The 25465-nt window shown below is 36.2% G+C and overlaps 1 protein-coding gene and 1 pseudogene across 1 annotated transcript in view; one reads left to right on the forward strand and one right to left on the reverse strand.

The window, feature by feature from the left end:
• The window catches only part of LOC117028795 (RNA transcription, translation and transport factor protein-like), a 49959-nt pseudogene extending 24824 nt beyond the window's left edge, over nt 1-25135 (reverse strand).
• The window catches only part of PCED1B (PC-esterase domain containing 1B), a 214127-nt gene that overhangs the window by 112404 nt on the left and 76258 nt on the right, over nt 1-25465 (forward strand).

A 25465-nucleotide genomic window follows, 5' to 3' on the forward strand; every position in this document is an offset into this window, starting at 1 on the left:
AGCCTCCCCTGCATGGCACCTCCTCCCCCAGACCTGTCTCTCCATATATTTACCTTGTGCTGGGGAGGAAGTGTCCCTAAAACCTCCACAGGTCACTACTGCTGACTATAGTAGGGCCGGGCCATGGGCTCAGGCACAGGGAGTCCTGGTCAAGGGAAGCTGCAGTTTTAATTAACAGAAACTCAAACAGTTGCATTATATTAAAGTGTACATAGGGCAACCACACGTGCAGTCTTCGAAAGGCCATAATTGTTAGCACAGCCCAGTGAAATACTCAAGTACAGTAGATCCTTGAATAACGTCGTCGTTTCTTCAGCATCGCTTTGTTACAACGTTGATGAGATGCTGTAGGAGCCTAACTCTTGTTTATATCAATGAGCCTGTGGTAACATTGGTTTCATTACGCATAGTTTCACCGCAGTTCCAAGATCCTGTTGATGTTCCATGAAGACTTACTGTAGTGTGTTTTCATTAGGCTGTTTTTCCTTTAAACACAGGCCAATGAAGAGATCTTTCTGGGTGTCTGGCTTTATGATATTTTCATTTCAAAATTGGGTCAAAGAGAAATATAGTGGTAGATGATAAATTTCTTAAGCTTAAATCTGTCCTTCACGTATAAATGTCAACATTTCCTGTAAACTTTTAAATTTTCAGAATTTGCTAGAACTTTGAAACTTTATGTATTTATCTTTTATGGCCATCTTAAGTTTTTAATGTTTAGCTCATCAGACACTTATTCTTTGGTATTACCATTTCTCTGTTCTATAGATTCCCTGTCCAGCCATGAATGGTGAGAATAGTTGGATCTTCTAATTCCAGGCATTCATCTCATTTCCTCTTTCTTTCTGTCAGTCTTTCTTAATGTATGATTATTTAACTTTGGAATCATCTGGTGCTGACTTATATTGAATCTAGCATCAAGGTTGAGTCGATTCTTTATTCAATCATTCATAGGATGTGTTGGGTGCAAACTATATGCCAGGAATGTTCTAGGTGCTGAGGAAATAATGGTGAATAAAAATACATGTGGTCCCTGCCCTCATGGAGTTTACATTCCAGTTGAACAGACAAGCAATAATCAAATGATCATACCATAAGTATGTCACTAAAATTGTGACGACTGGGATAAAGGAAAAAAATATGAATAATAAGACAATTTCCAATGGTTACAATTTTATCAATTGGAATTCTTTCTGTGAAGACCTATGTAAACTTTTTTTTTAATTTATGATGAAAATTAAAATAAAGGTATATTCTACAAATATTCATTATGTAGAATTATAGTGGCCAGTCATTTTCTACCCAGCACTCCTTCCTCTTTTTGATTGTAACAAAGCCCCTTCCAGTTATCAGAGATGGTCACGTGATTCAAAAGAGGACTCTCTGAATCCTTCTCCAGGATTTTTCTAAGTGGAGCTGCTAGGAAGGTCTTCTGCCTGTTGGTTGTGAAGTGGAGGGGAGGTGACTCTGGGCTGCTATTGTCCATGCCCAACTTCCTCGCCCCTCCAACGCCCCTAGCACCTCTGGTTCCAATACAGGAGACTTTAAAACACCAATTTCCAGCTCAAGTGAGTTTGAGAAATTTTCTGTCACTTGCAAACGATGAGTTTATATTAATACAGAAAGTAATCACTTAATATTGTGACTATTTCTTAAGGTGGATTATTATAAATGGCTGGGCTGCCTGGGCATATCTTCGAATGAATTCCCTGCAGTTCTAATTTTCTTGCCTCATCTCCTCAAAGCAAATTTTTCTTACACCAAATTCCCTAATTCTTTGTTCTGAGTCAGTGGGGGGAGGACGGTGGCATCAGTCTTGATAGTCTTCATTATTGGTTCATATTCATGAGAGATTCCCAAAGTTCTGATTGGTGAATGCCTGTGCCAAGTGTCCTTTAGAATCAGTCCTGTTATTTCATTTCTGTTTTCTTCTCTTCTTTAAACTTCATGCCTCTGATTATTGTATTTAATTTTAGAAGTGTGCAACATCTCAGGGCTCACACAGACTCTATTTGTCCTCCTTTGGCAGATGTCTGATAATAATAGGCAGAATTCTTTCAACGTTGGGTTTCATCACGATTCAGATATTGAAAACTAAAATAAACTTTCCAGCACACCTTTAATCTCAATTTAAATCAGCCTCGGTTGAATAAAAATCACCTACTTGATAATATTTTACTTTTGCGCTTTCTAAAGAACAGAATTGGAGGTAAAAATACTGTAAAAGGAAGTTTTAAGAAGTTTAGAGTACTAGATTTGGGATTTTAAAATCTGTTTGCATTCTTGTATCGTTTTCTGTGAAACTTTCAGCAAATCGTTGCTCTTTTCTCTCTCTACATGGATGAGAAAGGGGGTTAAGGTATATCAGTGATTCTCAACCCTGGCTGCATATTAGAATTATCTGAAAAACCTGAAAATAATACTGATGCCCACCCCAGGTCTGTTAAATCAGAATCTCTGGGAGTGGGATCTATATCAATCAGTATTTTCTTAAAGATCCCAGGTGATTTTGATGTGCAAATAAGAACGGGAATCACAAACCTGATTATCTCTATTATCCCTTGTAGCAAACATCTTTATGTTTCTAAAACATATTGAGATTTGGGCAGTATATCAAAACCTTCAGTGATTTTTAATTTAGTAAAATGGAGGTTCTACTTTATTTTTCTACACAGTGCAATGGCGTTTAAAACTGGCCTAAGCAGATGGCTTGTAGGATGTTTGCTAGTGGCTGAAGCCATTCCTGAGTCCTCTTGCTTTTCCCACTCCTCCTTTGATGTTCTTGTCTCTAAATGAAACATTATTACAGGCTTTTGTTGAGCTGAAAAGTAAATGAACGTACACTCATGTTCATAGCAGCATTATTCACAATAGCTAAAACATGGAGGCAACCCAAGTGTCCACCAACAGATGAATGGATAAGCAAAATGTGGTATATACCTACAATGGACTATTATTCAGCCATATAAAAGGAAGGAAATTCTGACATATGCTACAACATGGATTAACCTTGAGGACGTTGTGATATGTGTGTGAAGTAAGTCAGTCACAAAAAGACAAATACTGTATGATTTCACTTATCTGAGATACTTAGAATAGTCAAAATTATAGAGACCAAAAGTGGAATTGCGGTTGCCATGGGCTAGTGGCAGGGGGTAGGGGATAAGGAGTGATTGTGTAATGGGTAAATCATTTCAGTTTTACAAGATAAAAAGAGTTCTGTGGATGGATGGTGATGGTTGCACAACATAATGGGTGTGTTGAATGCGTCGCAACATACATTTGTGGCCTTTCCTGAGTATTACTCAAGACTGGAGTTCTCCATGTAAAAAAATAATAATAATAGGGGTTAAGATGGTAAATTTTTATGTTATTGTATTTTACCACAATAAAAAGAAAATTTCTTTTGAAGTAGATGAACGAAAGGGGATAAATGCATTGCCAATCTGTTGTGGAAAATCACTAACCTAGAGGACAGCCAACAATCCCCTTTTTGTCCCCACTTTGAGATTAAAACCAAAAACCTTGGGTTTAGAGTGTATTTGTGAGTTTTGCAGACATTGTTTTCAATGAAAAGGAAAGTACGGTGGTTAAAATAAAACCCACTCCAATAAAGAAATTTTTATTCAATAAACAGTCATTCGGTGAACCACTTAGTTATGACTTACAAGCACTTCTCACCCAGGTGTTCAGTAACAGTTTGTGGTTGAGAAGGACAATGTGTTCAACATAGGATCAAGCCCACATTTACTAGCAAAATATGATATCTCTGCTGCACCCGGAACTTAGAATATTGTTGGGGAGACAAAAACCTTTGAGACACACAAAGACACCCCCATGACACCCTTGTTTATTGCGTGGTAGAGACCGTAAGTGCAAAAGAAGCCATCTTACCCTGAACATCGTGTGAGAAATGTTTCAGGAGCCCTCTGAGTCACCATATAGAAAGGAACATAATCAATGAAAGGGCCTGAGGCTCCCAGAGAAGCTGCTTTGATCACGAAAACATGAGCTTGTTTTTAGATCAAACTACTGTTTTCTTTCAGGTAATTATTGATCAGGCTCTTCTCAGCCCGTCAATAACCAACGGGCACTTAGCAGAGGTGGACCTACATGAAGTTTGATTTCCCAGGCTACCGATGCAGGGAACTATGTGGTCAGAGCATCAACCATTTGAGCTCTTCAGTTCGAAAACCATATGCAGCATGAAAGAATGTGCTGCTGGTCTTTGAAGTTTGACTTATATAACTTCAAATTCCAAAGAGAGATACATTTCTGCTCCCACTGAATTCAGCTGCTTTAGAGGCAGTCTTGATTTTTTCTAAAGTTCATTTTTGGTAGAACTGAAGAGTATATTTAACATTCAGGTTGTCGTAAGTCCAGGGACACTGTGAACCTCATGTTATGAGTCACAAGGACACAGAGTCACAAGGACACAAGACATCACCCTGCCCTGGATGACCTCACTCCCGCTCTAGAGGGAACCAACACCTATAGGAAGGGAAGACCGTCTTTAAAATGCTTCAGAATGCATCTGCTCTCTTTTTATGATAGGAGGGACATCTTCATGGTTTCCACTGACCCTCAGCAGAAATAAGAGCTCATGAGATTTTAATTTCTGTGTTTATTATATGTAGCTTTAAGTGTGGTGAAATACATATAAGCCTAACATTTACCATCTTAACCAGTTTTCAATGTACACTTTGGGGGCATTAAGTATACTCACTTTGTTGTGCTACCATCACTACCATCCATCCTCAGAACTCTTTCCTCTTGGAGAACTGAAACTGTACCCATTAAATAATAATTTCCCATTCCCCCCTTCCCGAGCCTCTCTGGCAACCACGCTTCTACTTTCTGTCTCCATGAATTTGACTATTAGAGATACTGATATAAGTGAAATCATCCAGTATTTGTCCTTTTGTGACTCGTTCGTTTCACTCAGCATAATGTATTCAAGGTAGAGTTGGTTTTCTGTTCTATTTTCTTTTAACAGCTAATACTTCAAAAGGTCCCATAAACAACTAACTGTACTTGTTCTAGCTGAGGTCCTCTTTATTTACAAATTGTATTAGAAAGGCCCTTCTCAGTGGTAAAGAGAGCTGATAAGATGTCATTTTGCACATAGTTGTGGGAAATCAGTGTCATTCATGCATTTCCTGGACCCATCCAAGGCTCTGTGAGCTCTCAAAAGCACCAACACCTTTCCTAATAACTGGAGGTTGTGAAGCTCTTCCACAAGAGGGAGAGAGAAGGCAGCCAGCCTGACTCAGAGCTGCCATGCCAGCCCCCGGCCCACACTTGATTACGGGTGTGTATAACCATCTGGTATGTGGGTTTAGCAGTAAGAATGAGAAACTCAGCCTTTCCATGTCACATTTTGCTATTATTTTATTTAACACTTGTTATATGGCCAGCACTGCACCAAGCACAGCAAAAACCTGGAATTCTTCAGAGCAACCTATTATACAAGGGACACTTCTGCCAAACTTGCTTCAGGGGGCTACAATCCACTGAAAAGTAACCACATTTCCTAATGCCTTTCAAGTACATATTCTTGATTGTGTGAAAGCTGTGCAATAGAAAAAAAAAATTTTAAAGTAATATCTCTTTCAATAAGAGGCTCTAGGAAAATTTCACTGTACTTCATTAGGTTTTTTCTTGGAGGAGAATGCATCCCCCATATTCTGTGGTGTCAGTGCAGGAAATGAAGTAACCACTGCTGTTTCTATTTAACAAAATTGATTTCAGCTAAAGGTTTATTTGTGATTTTGATCATAATCTATGTGTTGGACTTTAGCAAACAGAAATTTGTGTTTTCTTCGTAGGAAAGTCACTTCTAACGTACATTATTTCACCATGTTGTTAGCCTTTAACAAAAACTTCCAATGTTGTTAGCCTGTAACAAAAACTTCGTAAAGTCACATAATTTGCAAATATTCATAACAGACATAATATTTGCCTTTCTCTTATGCATTTTAAAAGACTCCCAATTCTTCCTTGGGCTCCAGGACCATTGAGACATTCAAGAGACTCTCCCTTCAACAATGAAATGAAAGTTCCTTTTCTACAGTAGAGTCTCAAACTGCAGCAAACTTCGTGGGCTTGCAAGAGCTAAACTTTGATCTGCTCTGGCACATCCTACTGCCCTGCTGGGTGAAAAACCAAACTCCTTTCCCTTTCTCTCTTAAAAAAATTTTTTTTAAATTATAGTTGACATACAATATTATATTAATTGGAGGTGTACACCATAATGATTAGACACTTGTATACTTTATGCAGTGATTACCACGATAAGTATAGTAACCATCTGTCACCGTACATAGTTACTACAATATTATTGACTATATCCCTTATGCTGTACTTCATATCCCCATGACTTATTTTATAACTGGCAGTTTGGACTTCTTCATTCCTTTTACCATTTTTGCCCATCCCTCCACACACACACACCCACAGCCATCAGTTTGTTCTCTATGTCTATGAGTCTGTTTTTGTTTTGTTTGTTTTGTTTTGTAGATGCCACATATAAGTGAAATCATATGGTATTTGTCTGTCTCTGTCTGACTTATTTCATTTCACATAACGTCCTCTAGGTCCATCCATGTTGTCACAAATGGCAAGATTTCATTTTTTATGGCCGAGTAATATTCCATTGTGTGTGTGTGTGTGTGTGTGTGTGTGTGTGTGTGTGTGTGTGTGTGTGTAAGGGAAAAACTACATTTGGGACTTTTCTAAAGATTTTCTGGGGATAGGAAGAGATACACAGCCGTAATAAACAGAGAGGCACACTTACGTAGAGAGAGCAGCAATCCAAATTCAGATTCAGCATACTTTCTTGAGTATGCACCACTACATCAGAGGCTTATCTTTTACTATTTTATCTTCATAACAAACCTGAGAGCTCGATGATAATCTCCCCAATGACACATGAGGAAACTAAGGCCCAGATAGATTAAGTGATGGAACTTAGATTCAAACTGAGACCCTCTGCCAACAAGCTTATGACTTAAAAGCAGAGACGTTTGAGATCTAGGCAGAGCCTTTCCAGCTAATTACAATCTGTCCCATCAAAACTGGAAGTGCAGCTTTCTCCACACTCCGGCTTGTCGCCTTAGCACACCAGGCAAGAGACAGAGAACATTACCCCTGAGAACAGATCTCTCTGGCTCATTGCGCATATGCACATTCTAGCTCAAAATGAGGTTAGCCTGAGTTAGCAGAGCCCGGCTCCTGCTGCTGCTGCTATCACTTGACCTGTAGAACTTTCTCAAGAAAAAAACAAATGTTCTTATCTCAGAAGCCTTAAGGTTGCTGCTACCAAGTCCTCCAGCTACAAGGAGAGCAGGAACGGAAGCTACTATTATTAGGGACTGCCATCAAGGGACAGTCCTCAGGGTAAGTCTTTAAGAGCTAGATAATGCCAGCATATGCTGTTCCATCAAGATCATTTTATGCCAAGACACAGCAAGTTTTTAAGAGATTCTGTTTTCATGTTTCCTACTGTCCACAATACAAGGTTTAACAACATAGGCCCCGAGATACAGGTGGAAAGAAGGTTTGGGAAATTAAGACTATAATTTTTGTTTGAATTACTTCAGAGTTGATATCTTTTTCAAAAAGAAAAAACATTAAAAAATTAGCAAATTAAGTCAGTGAACCTTATTTAACCATTATCACTTCTCACAGACACCCATCTCCAAATATAGTCACATTGGGGGGTAGTGCTTCAACGTATGAATTTGAGGAACATGCAATTCAGTCCCTAGCAGAGCACTTGAGCTTTTGTTCAACATCAGTAAAACCATGTACCTTTAAATTAACACACTAGAAGTCTGCATTAAATAGACTAATGAAAAATGTAAATACATAAGTTATACAGAACAAGAAAATATTACTGAATCAATCACTCCATGATTTATTCCTATTAGCTTACTTATTTAGTGTTTTGTTTCAAAATATAACAGTTATTTTTCTCAATATGTCTCTATTTTAAAATGACCTTTACTAATAACATTTTCCTTGGGTCTATATGGTGCCAAGTATTCAGAAGACAAATACAGGACCCTGTCAGCTAAATATTTGCTGACATACTCTCTATGTGATGAGTGTTGACTACAAAAGAGATGTTGATAAACTCTCTACACACCAATAATTGTTTGTTCCCTTTAGAGACGTATAGAGTCTATCAAAACACCTGAGTTATTTCAAGTATACAAATAAATTTAATGGAAGAAGTACTTTTTAGGTCACAGTTTGGGAAAAGATGGCATCATTATGAAAAGTGTGGAGGACTGTTTATTAATCTGTAAAAACAAAACCAAAACACATAGATTGGCCTAGATAATGTCCAAGTTTTTCTCCAATTCCAAAATTGTATAATTTATTTTGTGAATTCAATTTTCAAAAATTAGATAAGAAAATTTGACTTGCTTTTGTCATATAAATTCTATCTTAAACATAGTAAATAGCAGGCAACTTTATAACATTTGACTACTGATATATGTGTGTGTGTGTGTTTGTGTGTGTGTGTGTGTGTGTGTGTGTGTGTGTATAGATATATTAGGTTTTAATAGGTAGTTGGATCATTTGAGCCAAATTATTTGCCAATCTAAATGCTAGTTAATCATTAATTGAAAATATTGGAGTCATGAGGTCCTGGATGTGTCAACCATCAAGGTTTGTAAAATTTTATTCTTTAAAAACAACAGTATTGACACTGGTATAAGGATAGACAAACAGATCAATGGAATTGAATTGAGAGTTTAGATATAAACCAATGTTCTATGGTCAACTTATTTTTGACAAAGGTACCAAGATTATTCAAGAAAAATAATTTTTTCAACAAATGGTACTGGGACAACTGGATAGTCATATGAAAAAGAATGAAGTTGGACCCTTACCTACCACCATATATAAAAATTAATTCAAAATGTATCGGAGGGCTAAATTAAAAAGCTAAAACTATAAAACTCTTAGAAGAAAACATAGGGTTAAAATTTTATGTTCTTGTATTTGGCAATGGATTCTTAGATATAGAACCAAAAGCACAAGCAATACAAGAAAAAATAGATAAATTGGACTTCATCAAAACTAAACACTTTTGTACATCAAAGGAAACCACCAAGAAAGTGAAAAGACAACCCACAGAATGGGAGAAAATATTTCCACATCATATGTCTGATAAGGGACTTGTGTCCAGAATACATAAAGAGCTCTAACAACTCAATAATAAAAAGACAGTCCAGTTACAAAATAGACAAAAGATCTGAACAGCTACTTCTCCAAGGAAGATATACAGATGACCAATGAGCACATGAAAAAAAAAATGCTCAACATCAATAGTCAGTCATACCATGCTTCCCCAAAAATAAGACCTCGCCGGACAATCAGCTCTAATGCGTCTTTTGGAGCAAAAATTAATATAAGATCCAGTCTTATATAATTATGTATTACATTATATAAGACTGTGTCTTATATTATAGTAAAATAAGACCGGGTGTTATATTATATTATATTATATTATATTATATTATATTATATTATATTACCCAGTCTTATATTATAGTAAAATAGGACCGGGTCTTATATTAATTTTTGCTCCAAAAGACGCATTAGAGCTGATTGTCCAGCTAGGTCTTATTTTCAGGCAAACACGGTAACAGAAATGCAAGTCAAAAATATAATAAGATACTACTTCATACCCACTAGGATGGCTAGAGTAAAAATAGCAGATAATAACAAGTGTTGGCAAAGATGTAGAGAAATTGGAAACCTCATACACTTCTGATGGGGTGTAAAATGGTGCAACCACTTTGGAAAACAATCCAGCAGTTCCTCAAATGTTTAAACATAGAGTTACCATATGGCTTCATAATTTTACTCCTAGGTATATACCCAATAAAAATGAAAATGTATTTCTTTTCTTTTTTTTTTTTTTTTTAATTAATCATTTTTTTTTTTTAAGATTTTTTTTTTATTGGGGAAGGGGAACAGTACTCCACTGGGGGAACAGTGCGTACTTCCAGGACTTTCTTTTTTCCAAGTCAAGATGCTCTTTCAGTCTTAGTTGTGGAGGGCGCAGCTCAGCTCCAGGTCCAGTTGCCATTGCCAGTTGCAAGGGGCGCAGCCCACCATCCCTTGCGGGAGTTGAATCGGCAACCTTGTGGTTGAGAGGATGCACTCCAACCAACTGAGCCATCCGGGAGCTCAGCGGCAGCTCAGCTCAAGGTGCCGGTGTTCAATCTTAGTTGCAGGGGGCAGAGCCCACCATCCCTTGCGGGACTCGAGGAATTGAACTGGCAACCTTGTGGTTGAGAGCCCACTGGCCCAAGTGGGAATCGAACCGGCAGCCCTCGGAGTTAGGAGCATGGAGCTCCAACAGCCTGAGCCACCGGGCCGGCCCGAAAATGTATTTCTTCACATGAAAGCTTGCATGTGAATGTTTACAGCAGCATTATTTATAATAGCTAAAAGGTGGAAACAACCCAAATGTCCATCAATTGATGAGTGGTATATCTATACGGTGGACTATTATGTTGTCATAAAAAGGAACAAAGTAATCATACGTGCTGCAACATGGATGAACCTTGAAAAATTATGCTAAATCAAAGAAACAAGCCACAAAGACCACATGTTATGATTCCATCTATATGAAATGCCCATAATAGGCAACTCTATAAAGACAGAAATTAGATTAGTAGTGGCTTAGGGCTGGAGAATATGGAGTCCTGGAAGGGGAGATAGTAAAAGGGTGCAAGGTTTCCTCTTTACGTGATGAAAATATTCTAAAGTTGCAGAGAGAGTTTCACACATCTGTGAATATACTAAAACCCACTAAATTGTACCTTTTAAATAGAGAAATTGAATGCTGTGTGAATTATACCTCAATAAAGCTATGAAAAAATGAGTGAAAAAAGTCTTACTCTTTAAACACTGGGAAGGAAACCACTGTGGAGGTACATTGTAGGGGATGTTTACAGATGAGGCTTTTGCAAAAGGCAGGGGCCTCTACCATAGTTTCCCAAGGTTCTTGTCATGCTACAAAGTTATATTATTAGTGGGTACTTACTGTCCTGTCAGATGCAACCTGCTCTGAAACACTGACTCTTCTGGAACCAAACTATTTACAAGTTTTATAAAAATTATAAGTAAAATGAATAAGCACATGAGAAAAATGCTCAACATCAATAGTAAATTGAGTTTTTTAATTTATTAAAGATAGTGGAGTTGTTTGTGTTTTTTTTTAAGAAAACTTCCTGTCAATGTTTAATTTGTGACAACATGGATGAACTTTGTAGATATTATGCTAGTGAGATAAGTTAAATTGAGAAATATAAATAACGTGTGATCTCACTTACACATGGAATCTAAAGAACAAAATAATGAACGAACAAAACAGAAACAGACTCATAGATACAGAGAACAAACTGATGGTTGCCTGAGGGGAGGAGAGTTGGGGAGCTGGGTGAAAAAGGTGAAAGGATTAAGAAGTACAAATTGGTAGTTACAAAATAGTCACAGGGATGTAAAGTACTGCATAGAGAATATAGTCAATAATGTTGCAATTACTATGTATAGCACCAGGTGGGTACTAGACTAATCGGGGGATCACAGCGTAAATTGTATAAATGTCTAACCACTATGCTGTACACCTGAAACTGATATAAAATAATGTCAACTCTAACTGAAAAAACCAATTTTTTAATATTTCCTATAAAAGAATAGTGAGGATATATGGACTAAACATAATTTTTTATCTCAAAAAAAGAACAAGGATGCATGTTTAACATGTTCTAGTATATTTTCTAATGAATCAATAATTTAATATAATTAAAGTCCAAAGAGAATTTTTAAGATAAGTTGGCTAGCCTCCTGATAGGGAGCAGTGGAGGGGGGTCAAGAGTGCCATGGACTTAGGCTCCTGTACCAGCTCTGTCAAAATAAGCTATAAAATGATGCTCTCAACTTCCCTTTCTTCACCTGTAAAATGGGTATAATTATATAAAAACATTAATTGGAATAAGAAAATGGATACATTTTGTATATAGTAATCATTTTAAATGCTTCTCATCATTATTATTTTTAATTAGGCTTTCATCACTTGGGCTAATAAGCATTCTATTGAAGAAAAATATACAATCTAGTGACACACTCTTGCCTTTTTTTCAAGCACCATGGCTTCAATTTGCCACTTGCTTCGATGTTTACACTGCAGAAAATTTACTTCACTTGTAATTTGAACTGATGTTTCACTGACAATGGGCAGAAAGCCAGTCACACACACTTGGATCCAGAACTTGGTATTTCACCGTGTCAAGGTGTGGCTTACATCATAATTGCTCAAACTATATTTTGTTAAGCATGAAAAACAAATGCTTCCCTTATGTCCTCAATGGTAGAAGGCCACTAAACATTTTGCAACTGCTTAATCTCTTAGTCAAGATATACAGCATAGGAAACTAGATTGATGGAGCCTCTCTCCTTGCAACCTCTGCTCTCAACAACTACCATTCTTCTTTAGAAAATGAGCATTTCCCTAAGGCATTGAGCAGCTTTTCTGTAGGCTGTAGTTAAGTCCTTCAAATCTGGAAAATGAGAACTTGGAGACAGGTACAATCCTTGGCGCTTGGATGATAAGTGATTTACAAGTTTATCTCATTCCCACTTACAGAGCTTGGTGGTACAGTATAAATCTTGTCAAAAACTTGTTCTATGACTAAAGGTTTATTAAGAGCTCTGCAATGTCCTGTCCAATTTTGAGAAGTCACAAAAGAATTAGTCACTGACCTCCTGGACATTATAATCCCCTACATCAAAAATAAATACTTTATGTTGGTCAGACAATTAAGTTCACGGTCTCATCCTAGAAAAAGTGCTCCATACCTCATTGTTGAATATCACTATGGTCAGCTTCGAAGTACTCCCCTTGGGAAGCTATGCACCGATGCCAGCACCTAATCCACCCTTCAAAGCAATTTTGGAACTCTTTTTCTGGAATGGCCATCAGGGCTGTTGTCGTATTACCCTTAATGTCCTGAATGTCATCAAAATGTCTTCCTTTCAATATTTCCTTTATCTTCGGGTAAAGAAAGAAATCATTGGGGGCCAGATCAGGTGAGTAGGATGGTGTTCCAATACAGTTATATGTTTACTGTCTAAAAACTTCTTCAAAGGCAGTGCTGTGGGAGCTGGTACATTGTCATGATGCAAGGGCCATGAATTGTTGGCGAAAAGTTCAAGTCATTTTCATCTAACTTTTTCACGCAGCCTTTTCAGCACTTCCAAATAGTAAATTTGGTTAAGTGTTTGTCCAGTTGGTACAAATTCATAATGAATAATCCCTCTGATATCAAAAATGGTTAGCAACATCTGTGCAACAAGTTCGCGAACTTAGAACTTAGAATTGTCAGATCTCGTATGCTCATTTTCTTTTGTCATTTTCTCATTAGAGTCAGGGACATCTGAGTTTCATGGGAAGTATAACACAAGGTGGGAAGCAGAAAGCAGAAATGAGGTTCTTAGATTAGAATGAAGAATTTAACATTTATTGACTGAGATATCCTACTTTCCAGGATAATTACACAGTGATGTCATAGTGTAGATTATTTGACCAAATATGAAGTTAGTTAATTTTCCACAAAACAAAGCTCTATCTTTGATAGCAGTCACATTGCAGAGATTCATATTCATTTGCAATTAGCGGTCAAAGAAAAAACTTTCCTATAACTTTCATTAGGTAAAAAAATATTTTTCATGTATCTGAACACTAAAAATTATTCTATAATGTATGACACCATGATTTGAGCTTTAGAATGGAACCTCCTAAATGGAGTATAAATACAGCCTCATGTATATCCAAGTCTGTCCAGGCATAGTTGGATTGTATCCATACAGAAGTCAAATAAAGATTCTTAACTTTTTATATTATCTATGGAGAGCAAAGATTGTAAAAATGTTGCCCTTTAAAAGTCCTATTTGATCTATGGTTAAGATACACATACTTTTATTAAAATCAACAAAACAATGCACCAAAATTCTATAATAAGTCCACCAGATATTCTAATAGGGTGTGGTGATATTGCACTGTAACTTTAACTTGCATTTCACTAATGGTTAATGATGTTAAACAACATTTTATGTCCTTATTTACCATCCGTATATCATTTTTGGTAATGTGCTTGTCCAAATCTTTTTCCTGCCTTTTAAAAAATTGCACCATTTGTTTTATTATTGATTTTTAGGAGTCCTTTATGTATTCTGGATACAGATTCTTTATCAGATAGATAATTTGCAAATACTTTTTCCCAATCGTTGGCTTGACTTTTCAGTCAAACAAAACAAAACGAAACAATGTCTTTTAAATAGCAGCTATTCTTGATTTGGGTAAAGTTCAATTCATCAAGTTTTCTATGGATTGTATGTTTGGTATTGTACTTGAGAAATCTTTGCCTAACTCAAGTTCACAAAGGATTTCTCCTATGTTGTCTTTTAGAAAGTTTTATAATTTTAGATTTAACATTTAGGTCAGTGATTCATTTTTGTTGTTGTTAATTTTTGTGCCCTGTGCAAGGTATGCAATGAGGTTCTTTGTTGTTGTTGTTCTTTTTCTTCGCATATAGATTGCAAATTTTTCCATTACTATTTGTTGAAAAGACTACCCTTTATCTAGTAAATTGTTTTTGTACCTTTGTAAAAAATTAATTGACCATATGTGTGTGGGTCTGGACTCTCTGGACTCAATATTCTGTTTTATTGATCTATTTGTCTATCTTGATGGAAATTCCATGCTGTTTTGATTACAGTAACTTCATAATATGCCTTAATAAGAGGTAGTGTTGGTCCTTTACTTCTGTTTTTTTCTAAGTTGTTTAGCTTGGTCCTTTTCATTTCCATATGAAGTTTAGAATCAGCTTGTCAATTTTGACAGAAAAACCCTGCTTGGATTTTAATTGAGACTGTGTTGAATCTGTAGATGAATTTGACATCTTACTAATATTGAGTTTTCTGATCCATAAACATAGTATATCTCTCCAGCTATTTAGGTCTTTAATTTTTCTCAGCAGTGTTTTGTAGCCTTTGGTGTACAGGTTTTACACATCTTTAATTAGATTTGTCCCTACATAATTCATATTTTTTGGTATTACTATAAAAGGAATTGTATTTTTAACTTTAATTTCTCATTGCTTATGGTTACTATGTAGAATTCAATTGACTTTTGTGTTTTGGTCTTGTATTCTACAACTTCACTAAACTGAGTTTTTAGTTCTAGTTGTTTTTTAACAGATTACATAAGATTTTCTACATAGACCGTCATCTGCAAATAAAGACAGTTGTGTTTTTTCCTTTCCAATTCTTTTCCCAGAAATGTCTTTTGTTTCTTTTTCTTTTCTTACTGCATTATTCATACCTCTAGTACAATGTTGAATAGAAGCAGTGAGCATGGATATCCGTGCCTTGTTTTTAATCTTATAGGGAAAACAGTCAGCCAGTCTTTCATTATTAGATGATATTAGCTGTGAATTTTTTGGTAAAAACCTTTTTTTTTGTTATGGTAAGAGATCATATTTTGAGAGACTTAAATCCTTCTAAATTTATTTAAACATAAATTGCTCAGAATATTGTTTATCTTGGTAAACGTTCCATGTTCATCTGAAAAGAATATATATTCTGCTGTTGTTGGATGACATGTTCTGTAAGTTACAATTAGATCAAATTGGTTGACAGTGTTGTTCAAGTTTTCTATATACCCTTGAACAACATGGGTTTGAACTGCATCGGTGTATTTTTTTTTTTCAATTACAGTTGACATACAATATCATATTAGTTTCAGGTGTACAATATAGTGATTAGACTTTTTATATACCTTACAAAGTGATCACTTGTTACTGAGTAATAAGTCTAATACCCATCTGGCATACATGGGTCCACTTATACATGCATTCAATAAATAACTACTGTTTTTGATCAGTGGTTAGGAGTCCACAGATGCAGAGGGCTGACTGTACGCCTTGATCTACGCCATTTTATATAGGGGACTTGTGCATCCGGGGATTTTGGTCTCCACAGGGTTCCTGATACCAATCCCTAGCAGATACCAACAGACAACTTGAGTTGTGGGGGAGTCAACTTATATGCACCTTTTCCACTACACAGGGGTCGGCACTCCTAATCCCCACATTGTTCAAGAGTCAACTGTGTTTATTGATTTTTCTACTAGATCTATCAATTATTGAGAGAGTCGATGTACATTTTTGCATCTTGATACCTTTTTATGTTTCATTAATGCTTAGAAAGAGACCAAGCTTTTAAATGCCATATGGAAGATCTTGGTACCATTCATGTATGAAAGTGTACTTCGTGAATAATAATAATAATAATAATAATAATAATAACAACAACCCTGAAAAGAATACTTAGAAATGTTATACAGATTTAGATCTTGAAATGAGAAGTTTAAATAGTTGGCTGATTATGTCAGTTGACAGTTTCAGTCAGATCAATCTATGAAATAATTCACTGCTATGAACACTATGACCCAAATGCTGATGATACAATAATTTAGTGATTTCAATTTTTTTCTTAGTTGTAGAGATATTTCCTCAAATAAAATTTTACCAGGAACTTCTATACATATAGCAGATAAAAATGGACGTTTTCCACTTCTATCTGGATTCCAGTTGCTCAGCCTTTCTCTGGGCCTCACTCTCCTTCCCCCAGAGACAATCCTTAATGTACCTTAGCTGGAGCCTTCAGGGAAACGTTGAAAATCATGGATCTTCCCAAATACTGTGCTCAACAGCAAAAGAAAGATGATTCCATTCAAAATACTGAAGTGGAGCAGTAAATAGATTTCAAGGCTAGTATCAACAATATGGATTGGTAAACTGCCTGTGAGAGGTTTGACAAAATTTCTGAAATTGATTCATGTTTCAGCAGTAACATAAAGGTTCATGTTCACTTACTGATGTCTGCCAAGGGTACAGGTGTGGGAACTGGAAGAGAACATCCCACACATTTGATATTCTTGGTCTTGAGATAGAGACAAATCCGGTGTCTAAACTTGGTTTCATGTGATTATCTCCTGAGTTGAATTATATGTTTGGTAAAGTTGGAAAATTATGCATTACTTTAGTCATTATGATAGATGTGGTAGCTCATTGTGGTTTTAATTTGTATTTCTCTAATTATTAATGATGTTGAGCAATTCCACTCCTAAGACAAGAGAAAGAAAAATTTATTTCACACAGACATCTGTGCCTGAATGTTTGTAGCTGCTTTATTCATAATTATCAACATCTGGAAACAGCTCAATGTCCTTCAACTGCATAACTCTACAGGGTTCACCCGTAAAATGGACTAGTACTCAGCAGGAAAAAGGAACAAACTATCAATACATACAACAGCATAAATGAATTTCACGTGCAATATGCTAAGTGAAAGAAGTCTGACTCATAGCTGTTTATATGACATTCTGGGAAAGGTACAACTATAAGGTTGGAGAACAGATTAATATCTGGGGATTAGGGGTAGGGTGAAGAAAGTGGGAGAACTGGGCAATGTTTTAGGGTGATGTACCTTGATTGTGGTGACGATTACATAACTCTAAGCATTTGTCAAAATGCTTTAACTATACACCAAAAACGAGAATTTTACTGTATGTGAATTTTAAAATAACTCTAAAAATACTATTGGAAAAAAGATCTGATTAATGTTTTATTAAAACCTTTTCTTTTCACAAGAAAAGAAAAGAAAATTATGCACGGGGGTTAGTTGGTCATTTCAAAATTGAAAACAACAGAGAGTGCTTAAGTAACCTTGTAGAATAGAGATTTTTATAAGGGTACATGGAAAAGTGAGGAAGTGCAAGGGCCATCGCAGAATTTCCTTATTGGCGTGTGAGTAGTCTCACTGATCTGGCAAGGGAACTCTGAAACAGGCATCCAGTGCTCCCTTCTCCAGTGCTCTGCCATCATTATGACTTAGCTGCCCTCTCCTTTTCTTTCACTGCTCCTGCCATAACAAACTAACTAATTCTCTTGGCTTCAAACCTTCTGTTGTCTGCCTTCTTTCTGTGTATCTCCTTTCTATATTCCTCTCTGTACATCTCAAGTTCAAAATCTCCACAGGCAGTGATACCTTGTTTCCCCGAAAATAAGACCTAGCTGGACCATCAGTTCTAAGGTGTCTTTTGGAGCAAAAATTAATATAAGACTCAGTCTTATTTTACTATAAGACCCGGTCTTATATAATATAATATATCATAACATAATATAATATAATACCCGGTCTTATATTATTTTTTGCTCCAAAAGACACATTAGAGCTGATGGTCCAGCTAGGTCTTATTTTCGGGGAAACATGTTAGGTCAAAGAGTGACCCTCCAGAATGGAGTTCCCCTTGGGCAGAATTCTGATGCTAGTTTACTTAAATGTCACTGGGCCGCCTATAGACAGCTGTCCTTAGATCAGGTTCCTATCCCTAGTCCAACAGTGTGGCAGAATCACAAGGTATTATATAGAAGGAGAAAGGGACAATGTGTCTGGCAGGAACCCTGAAGAATCCCAGCAGGGGGCAGTGCACCTCACAGGCGTGGAACATGGCCTGTCCATTACAACCATCTTCAACAGTAGCCTGTACACTGATTGGACTTGCTTGGTGTCCAGTGAAGAACAAATTTCCTTATGATGGGAGAAAGCAGTGGTTTTCAGACTATGCTTGGCAGAAAATCTAAAATTTTCCCTTTAAGGAGAAACTTCATAGGTAGGGCTTTGAGCTCCCTGTGCCCTTTTTCAACCAGAGCAGTTTCATATTATTCACTTTTATATATTGGATTTTCAAATAAAATTTCACTTCAAGATAAGATTCCACTCTTCACAAATAGTGAACTGAGAATCACTGAGTTATACGAGTACAAATACTTTTGTTTGGATATATATATATATATGTTTTGTTTTTTTTAATTAGTGAGGTTTTTGTTTTTAAAGACTAAGAGTTAATAAGGTATACAATGAAATAAAAATGTCACTTTATGTATTTTACCTAAGTTTTCTGTAAAAAGCTTTTGGGAAGGATAAACAGGAAAATCAAATAAGATTATTTAACAATGTTATATTCTTCATCCCAACTGTTTTTATGTCTTAGATGTTATCGTGGGAAATTGTTTATGATTGTCAATATGTTTTATGAGTCGGATAAAAATTTTGATGCCAGTGAGCAGATTACAAATTCAAAAGGTTAAAATAACATATTATTACAGCTGTCTAGTTTGATTGTGTTTATAGATGCAAAACTGCCACATCAGGGTAAAAGTTTGTATTAATTGCTAGTTACATTAACAGTTAACTATTTGTGATGAATTGGGACACATCACAGCAATCACACACATTACTTATATTTTAGATCAAGATATACATTATATTTTATTATAACAATCATATTTGTTATGCTCAGTCTTTAGCATAGAATGGTCATCTTCCAAGAACTTTTTTTTTTTTAACTGAAGGCATCTTGATGGTATTTATAAATATGAATTACTTTTATAATTGAGGGCCTATGTCCTTATTCTATGAATTGGGACACCCCAGTACCTGTCACTTACTTAAAAGATGACCCATCCAATAAAAATGCAAGCCACTATTACTTGTTGCCATGGCAAAGCAAACTATGTGAAACTCTCCTCTAAGTATTCCACTCCTTGTGCTGAGCAGATACATCCCCAGATCCTTCTCCTTAAAATACCCCCAAATGCCCTCTTTAACCAAAGCAAGGCAACAGCCTTCCTTATCTTCCTCTCAGAATCTTAGTGTCTCTCTGGTTTAAGCAGAAAATTATTAAACTGGTCTTATGTCCTAGAAGCTTGTTGAAGTGAATGGTCTATATAAGGTCTTTAGGCTAAGGGGCAGGCTTCCTCTGACAGTGAAGTCAGTTTGGCCATTGAACTTGTTGTAAGTCCTATCTAAACCCCACCTAAGTACCTCGGAAACTGTGCTGTCAGTTAGAAGGGACACTGGAGAGGATACTCCACATGATTCCGCCCAAATGCATCACTGTTACTAGAATAAAACTAAAATCATGACCTCCTGAGGCTAGCAAATAACATCCTCTTAAAATTGCATAACAACGTTACTGCCAAAGGAGAACCAACACCCAGCTGGTGCAAAATCAACATCTGTGCAATTTAAGTTAGAAGTTCTTTTTATTAATTATCATCATTAGAAATATAGTAGTATTCAGGTGGGAAATGTAGTACATTCGGGGGCGGAATGAAAGAAATGTGACAATACTGTAATCTTGTAATACTGGTGGGTAGACAGCAGTTCAATATACTATTCTATTTATGTTTAAAATTTTCATATTTAAAGCTGAAAAATGCAGTTTAAAAAGTAATTCCCTCTCTTTCTTATAAAGGAGGATCTAAAGAATACTTTCCATACATGTAGTTCCATAAAATAATACAAAGTTAATTTAAATCACTGAGACACAAATCGTATTTGCTGACTATTTTCCCATGTTTATAAATCTGCACAACAAGTTCTGCAATTCAACCCTTGATCAGCTAAACTATATAAGGCAACATGATATCAGCAAGCACATTTCCAAGTACCTTAATGTCCATGATTTCTGTAGCAGGGATTGCACTAAAAGGCAAAAGACGACTCTATCCCTGTCTTAAAAGTATTTGCTCTGATCGATGCCCTGATGCGGCATTCCTTATATGGGGCCCTGAAACAACAGAAATAAAATGAATAGATGATGGGACCAAAAGCAGTTGTGTAATTTTCAGTTCAGTAATAATGGCTGAAGTTTTATTATAGGAATGGACTGGTGGGAGGGGAGGGGAGTCCATCATTCCAGTGAGATTTGGAAGAATGACTGTGGGAGTTCTGGGTTCAGACCTAATAACCTGATATTTACTGAGACCTGCTGTTAAAGATAAACAAAGCCAAACATTAAAGCGGGAAGGACAGATGTTATTCAATAATGAATTACTGCAAGAGGGAAGAGAGTCCAGCGTGAACTGAACTGAACTCTGCCGAAACAAAAGGCAGGAGACTTTTTAAAGGCTGAGATATGCTAAGGGAAAGGACTAACGGGTGTTAAGGGGGTTGATCCATGTGACAAAATGATCTGGGTTTGTTAATTGGTGCTTAGCCAGAAGAGAAACAAATGTCTCCTATCTTTACGACGGGAGGCGGTGGTGCAAGTTAAAGCAAGGTACCCACCAAAGTTAGGCGCTGATCCTCCCACAGGACCGTGGGGGAGTTATATTCCTGAATGATTGCATTTCACAGACTCCCAGGTCTTTGAAAACAAAAACAAACAAACCAAAAAAACAACCGTTTTGTGTGGTAGCATTACATTATCAAAGGTAGAGAAAGGATTTATAATTGCAAGCTTTCTAAAATACCTGTTCAAAGAGGGGGTTCAGGGGCCTATCTGCCTATCACCAGATTCTGGCCTAGAAAAAAAAAAAAACCCAGTAAATTCTCCTGGAAGCATTACCCTTTTTCAGGCAGGTGCTTTCAGAGGGGTGGAGTCACCCTAGGAGTGCAGCCTTGAGCTGTTAGAAATTGTGCTAGTGTTTGTTCAAGCAGGGCATGAGTGGATGAAATCGTTTGTGCTGAGAGTCTGCAGTTTTTATAGGCCAAAGTTGAGGTCTAGTCGAGAAGAAAGCTTAGAGGAGCCCGACTAGAATTTGGTCAAGGAAGGAGTCTTCATTATGGCTCAGAATGTGCACTAATAAAATCCTGTTGCATATTAAGTACATCACAGCTCCTTGAAGATCAATATCACAGTACAAGCATAAGATGCATCACAGCAGGTATCTTACATCAGGAAAGGGAGAGAAGAAATCGTAGTGGTGACTTTTAAGATATAATTTCCAGCAACGTGCTTCATGATGTGAATAATCAATCCACATATGAGAGCATCTTCAGATGCTCGAGGATGTATTCTGTAACATGAGCATTTTGTGCCACACCAAAGAATAAAACGGAGATTTAGAAAATGCAAGACCTCTATTACATTAGGACAGGACATACTTTGAATTTACCTTATAGTTAGGACTGTTTATGTGTTTGTTTTCCATATCCTCCCTTCCTTCCTCCTTTATCCTTTTTTATTTTTCAATTCATTAAAAGGTAGGGAAGACATCCCTTATTAACACTTAAAGCAAGCAGAAAATATTACATGTATCTGGTTAGAAAATAGGAAATTCAAACAAGGCGAAAACCATACAAAATGGAAATTAAAAGCCACTCTCCCCTCCTAAATTGACTCCTTCCCATCCAACCTTTCACTTCAAAGGTAACTGCTATTTAATAGTATCCTGTGATTCATCTATAACACAAAAGAATACATATATTCATATATTCATGTACGTGTGTATGTGTGTATTTTAAATTTATTTTTCTCCTTTTTAATCTTTAGGAATAGGGATCATACTATATTACCTCCTTATTTTTTTTTTTTACTTACTACCAAATATTGAAAACTGTTCCATATACAGATTTACATTATCTTTTAGGCACCAATATTTACATTTATGGAGTTACCTTTCTTTTACTACACTAATTCCCTACTGATAGGTATTGGTTGTTTGTAGTTTTGGTTTTTTTTTCCATTACAAATAATGCTGTAATTAGTGTAGTTTGATGTCTATAGATCTAGGTGAACTTCTATCAATATATCCACAGAGTAAAAGCCATGTAATGGGATTGCTCATTCAAAGAATATATACAATTAAAATTTTTGTAGATAATGACAAATTGCCCTCCACAAAGGTATTCAAATTTACACTTCCATCAATAGGATACAAGAGCCTTTTTTCCCTTATACCTTCACCAGTAGTGAGTACTGTCCAACTTTTGTTTTTCCAAGTTAATAGATATCTCATTATTTTGCTATTTATTTCTTTTATCATAAGTATCCTTCACATATTTATTGGTCATTTGTGTTTTTGTATTATAAGATTCATGATAGTATCTTTTGCCCATTTTTCTATTGGTTTGCTCACCTTTTAATTTATTTGAATGAGCCTTTTGTAAATCAAGAAAATTAGCCTGTTCATCTGTTGAAAGTTTCTAATGGTAAAAATAAATTATCTTCCTTCTTCATAGCAGATGGAATTATCAAGCCCTCTTATAAAAAGTTTCAGCCTGATTCCATTTAAAAATGAGATGTAAGAAATGACAAAAGCACTCTTACTTACTTTAAAGGATAAATGAGCAGTAAGAAAGCAGTATGATGTACCCAAGTGAAATTTGATCCATCAGAGTAGGGAAAGCAACCAAATATTCATACCCTTATAATCTGCAGGAAATTTGCACAAAAGAACTTCAAAGCGCTAACTCTTGCATGTAGCTTTTCAATATCTTGCAGAATCCTGAATCTTCCAAATTTCAAGTGATGTTACTGACAAAGTAAGTTCCATTTTGAGCATCTTAGCATCACTACACAATAGTATTGAGCAACTTTTTTAATTAAAATGATGTCAACTTATATGAGAAGTCAAGGCAAGAGAAGCATGTTGTAGAAAGGTCATCATGATTAGGGTCAGTAGACTTGGATTCTAGACTTGTCTCTGTCACTTTCCTGCCATATAACCTTGGGTAATTCCCTCAGGTTCTCTGTGTCTCAGTTTTCTCATTTATAAAATGAAAATAATAATATTTCTACCTATCGGATCGGTTGTTTTGTGAATTAAAAGAACTCACAGTAAAACATTTTGCAAGCCCTATAGCACTCTCAATTTCTTTAATTATTGGAAAGTAACATATTTGTCTATTATGTTCAGCAATGTCTCATTGGCTTCTGGTTATTCTCCAACTTGTGAAAAATTGTGGTGCTGATTACAAAACCTAACATAGAACTTTCCCATGAAGTGGGTATAAACATAGCTTTAATTTCATTCTATTTCCTTCATATTTAAACAATGACATATTTTGCACATTTTTTGCACAAAATTTGCACATTTTAGATTCTTATTTTACCATGTTCAATATAGGTCTTCAAATATAGGAATGAACAGAATTGAAATCATCAACAAGTCCAAGGCAGTCCTTTGCAAAAATTATTTACATGCTATAGGAAGTATAATATTTAAGTTATATAAAGTAAGACCTTCAAGAATGTTATTAGATAGATTTCTATATAAAAAGTATTTCTAAAATGTTCCTATTCTAATTTCTAAACATTTAGGGAAAGCTTTGTTGTCTTTCAAAAAAGGAATCTTACCTCTTCCCCCTTTTCCAGACTTTATTAAAGAAAAAGCAATGATGATAAATCTCTAGAACATAGCCAATTTTCTGGGATTTCTCCCTCGAAAATGTGACATTTCCAACACTTGCCAGAGTATACATGGTTCCCAGTAGTACTAAGCAGGTGAGAGGCTGAAATCCTAAAATGTTCATCTTCCAACTTTCCCCAGTCTGTCTTTGGATCGGCAATAATTGCCTGAACAGCTACTATGGCTTCATTAATTTTTGTCTGTAGTTCTCTGAGCTCCTCGATAGGCAGCAATCGCAGAAATTGAGCAGCTTCATTAAGAAGTGCATCTCTTGTGTCAAAACCAAGAGCATGTTTGTCTAAAGCAACAGGCAAGCCCTCTTTTGTTTGATTTGCTTTCGCATCCTGTGTCTGGGCTCCAGAACTGAAATGCGAATTGCCTCGTAAGCTTTACCAGGTGATCATCTGGAGGCTGAATCTGCAGTTTAGCCAAAGCCATTATACCAGCTTTAAAATCAGAATTATTTACACCCAAATTGATCCATGGATCTGCATTTTTTTAACTGCAATGTCAGCATTTTTTTGCATTATCAAGTACCAAGTCCTTGTATTTTTCAGCGTTATCTCTATATTCAAGTCTAACAGCTAAACCAAAAAGCCAGTCAACTGCTTCTCAGGGATTTTGAATCTTGAAAGGACAATAAACTTCTTCTGAGATACTTTTCAAAGAACTTGGGCCAGTCACTGCTGTGGATGTTTCTTAAATTACCTCTGTCTTCAATCTTGAAGTGTCTGATTTTTTTGGTCTTCAAGCCAAACAATAAAGTTTCTAAATTCTGTTTCATCTCTGTAGTTGAAGCCAGCCGGGTGGTGGTAGTCAAGGGCTGTCAGCTTGAGTGCAAACATAGTCCCCAAAGGGAATCGTTTCAATGCTTAAAATAATTTTACAAGGATTATATAGTCCCAAAATGTACACTGTACCCAGAGATGTTTATGTTGAAGCTGAGAGGTTTGAGCCACTTTAGAGATTTGAAACTTTATTCGTAAACACTCAGCCTTGTCACTGAACAGGGCCTTATTATTTAAGTGCAAATGGCCTATTTTGTTGAGAATTCCAGTGAACGGTCCTGTTGATCTGAGAAACAGCTCTCATTCCGAAGGTTAACATAGCATAAAAGCCCAGGTTTCCATTTCTAGGAGAATTCTTTCCTTAAAAAGATCAAGAGTTGGGTTAAT

This window comes from Rhinolophus ferrumequinum, chromosome 10 (assembly GCF_004115265.2).
Source record: "Rhinolophus ferrumequinum isolate MPI-CBG mRhiFer1 chromosome 10, mRhiFer1_v1.p, whole genome shotgun sequence".
In the NCBI taxonomy this organism is placed as follows: Eukaryota; Metazoa; Chordata; class Mammalia; order Chiroptera; family Rhinolophidae; genus Rhinolophus; species Rhinolophus ferrumequinum.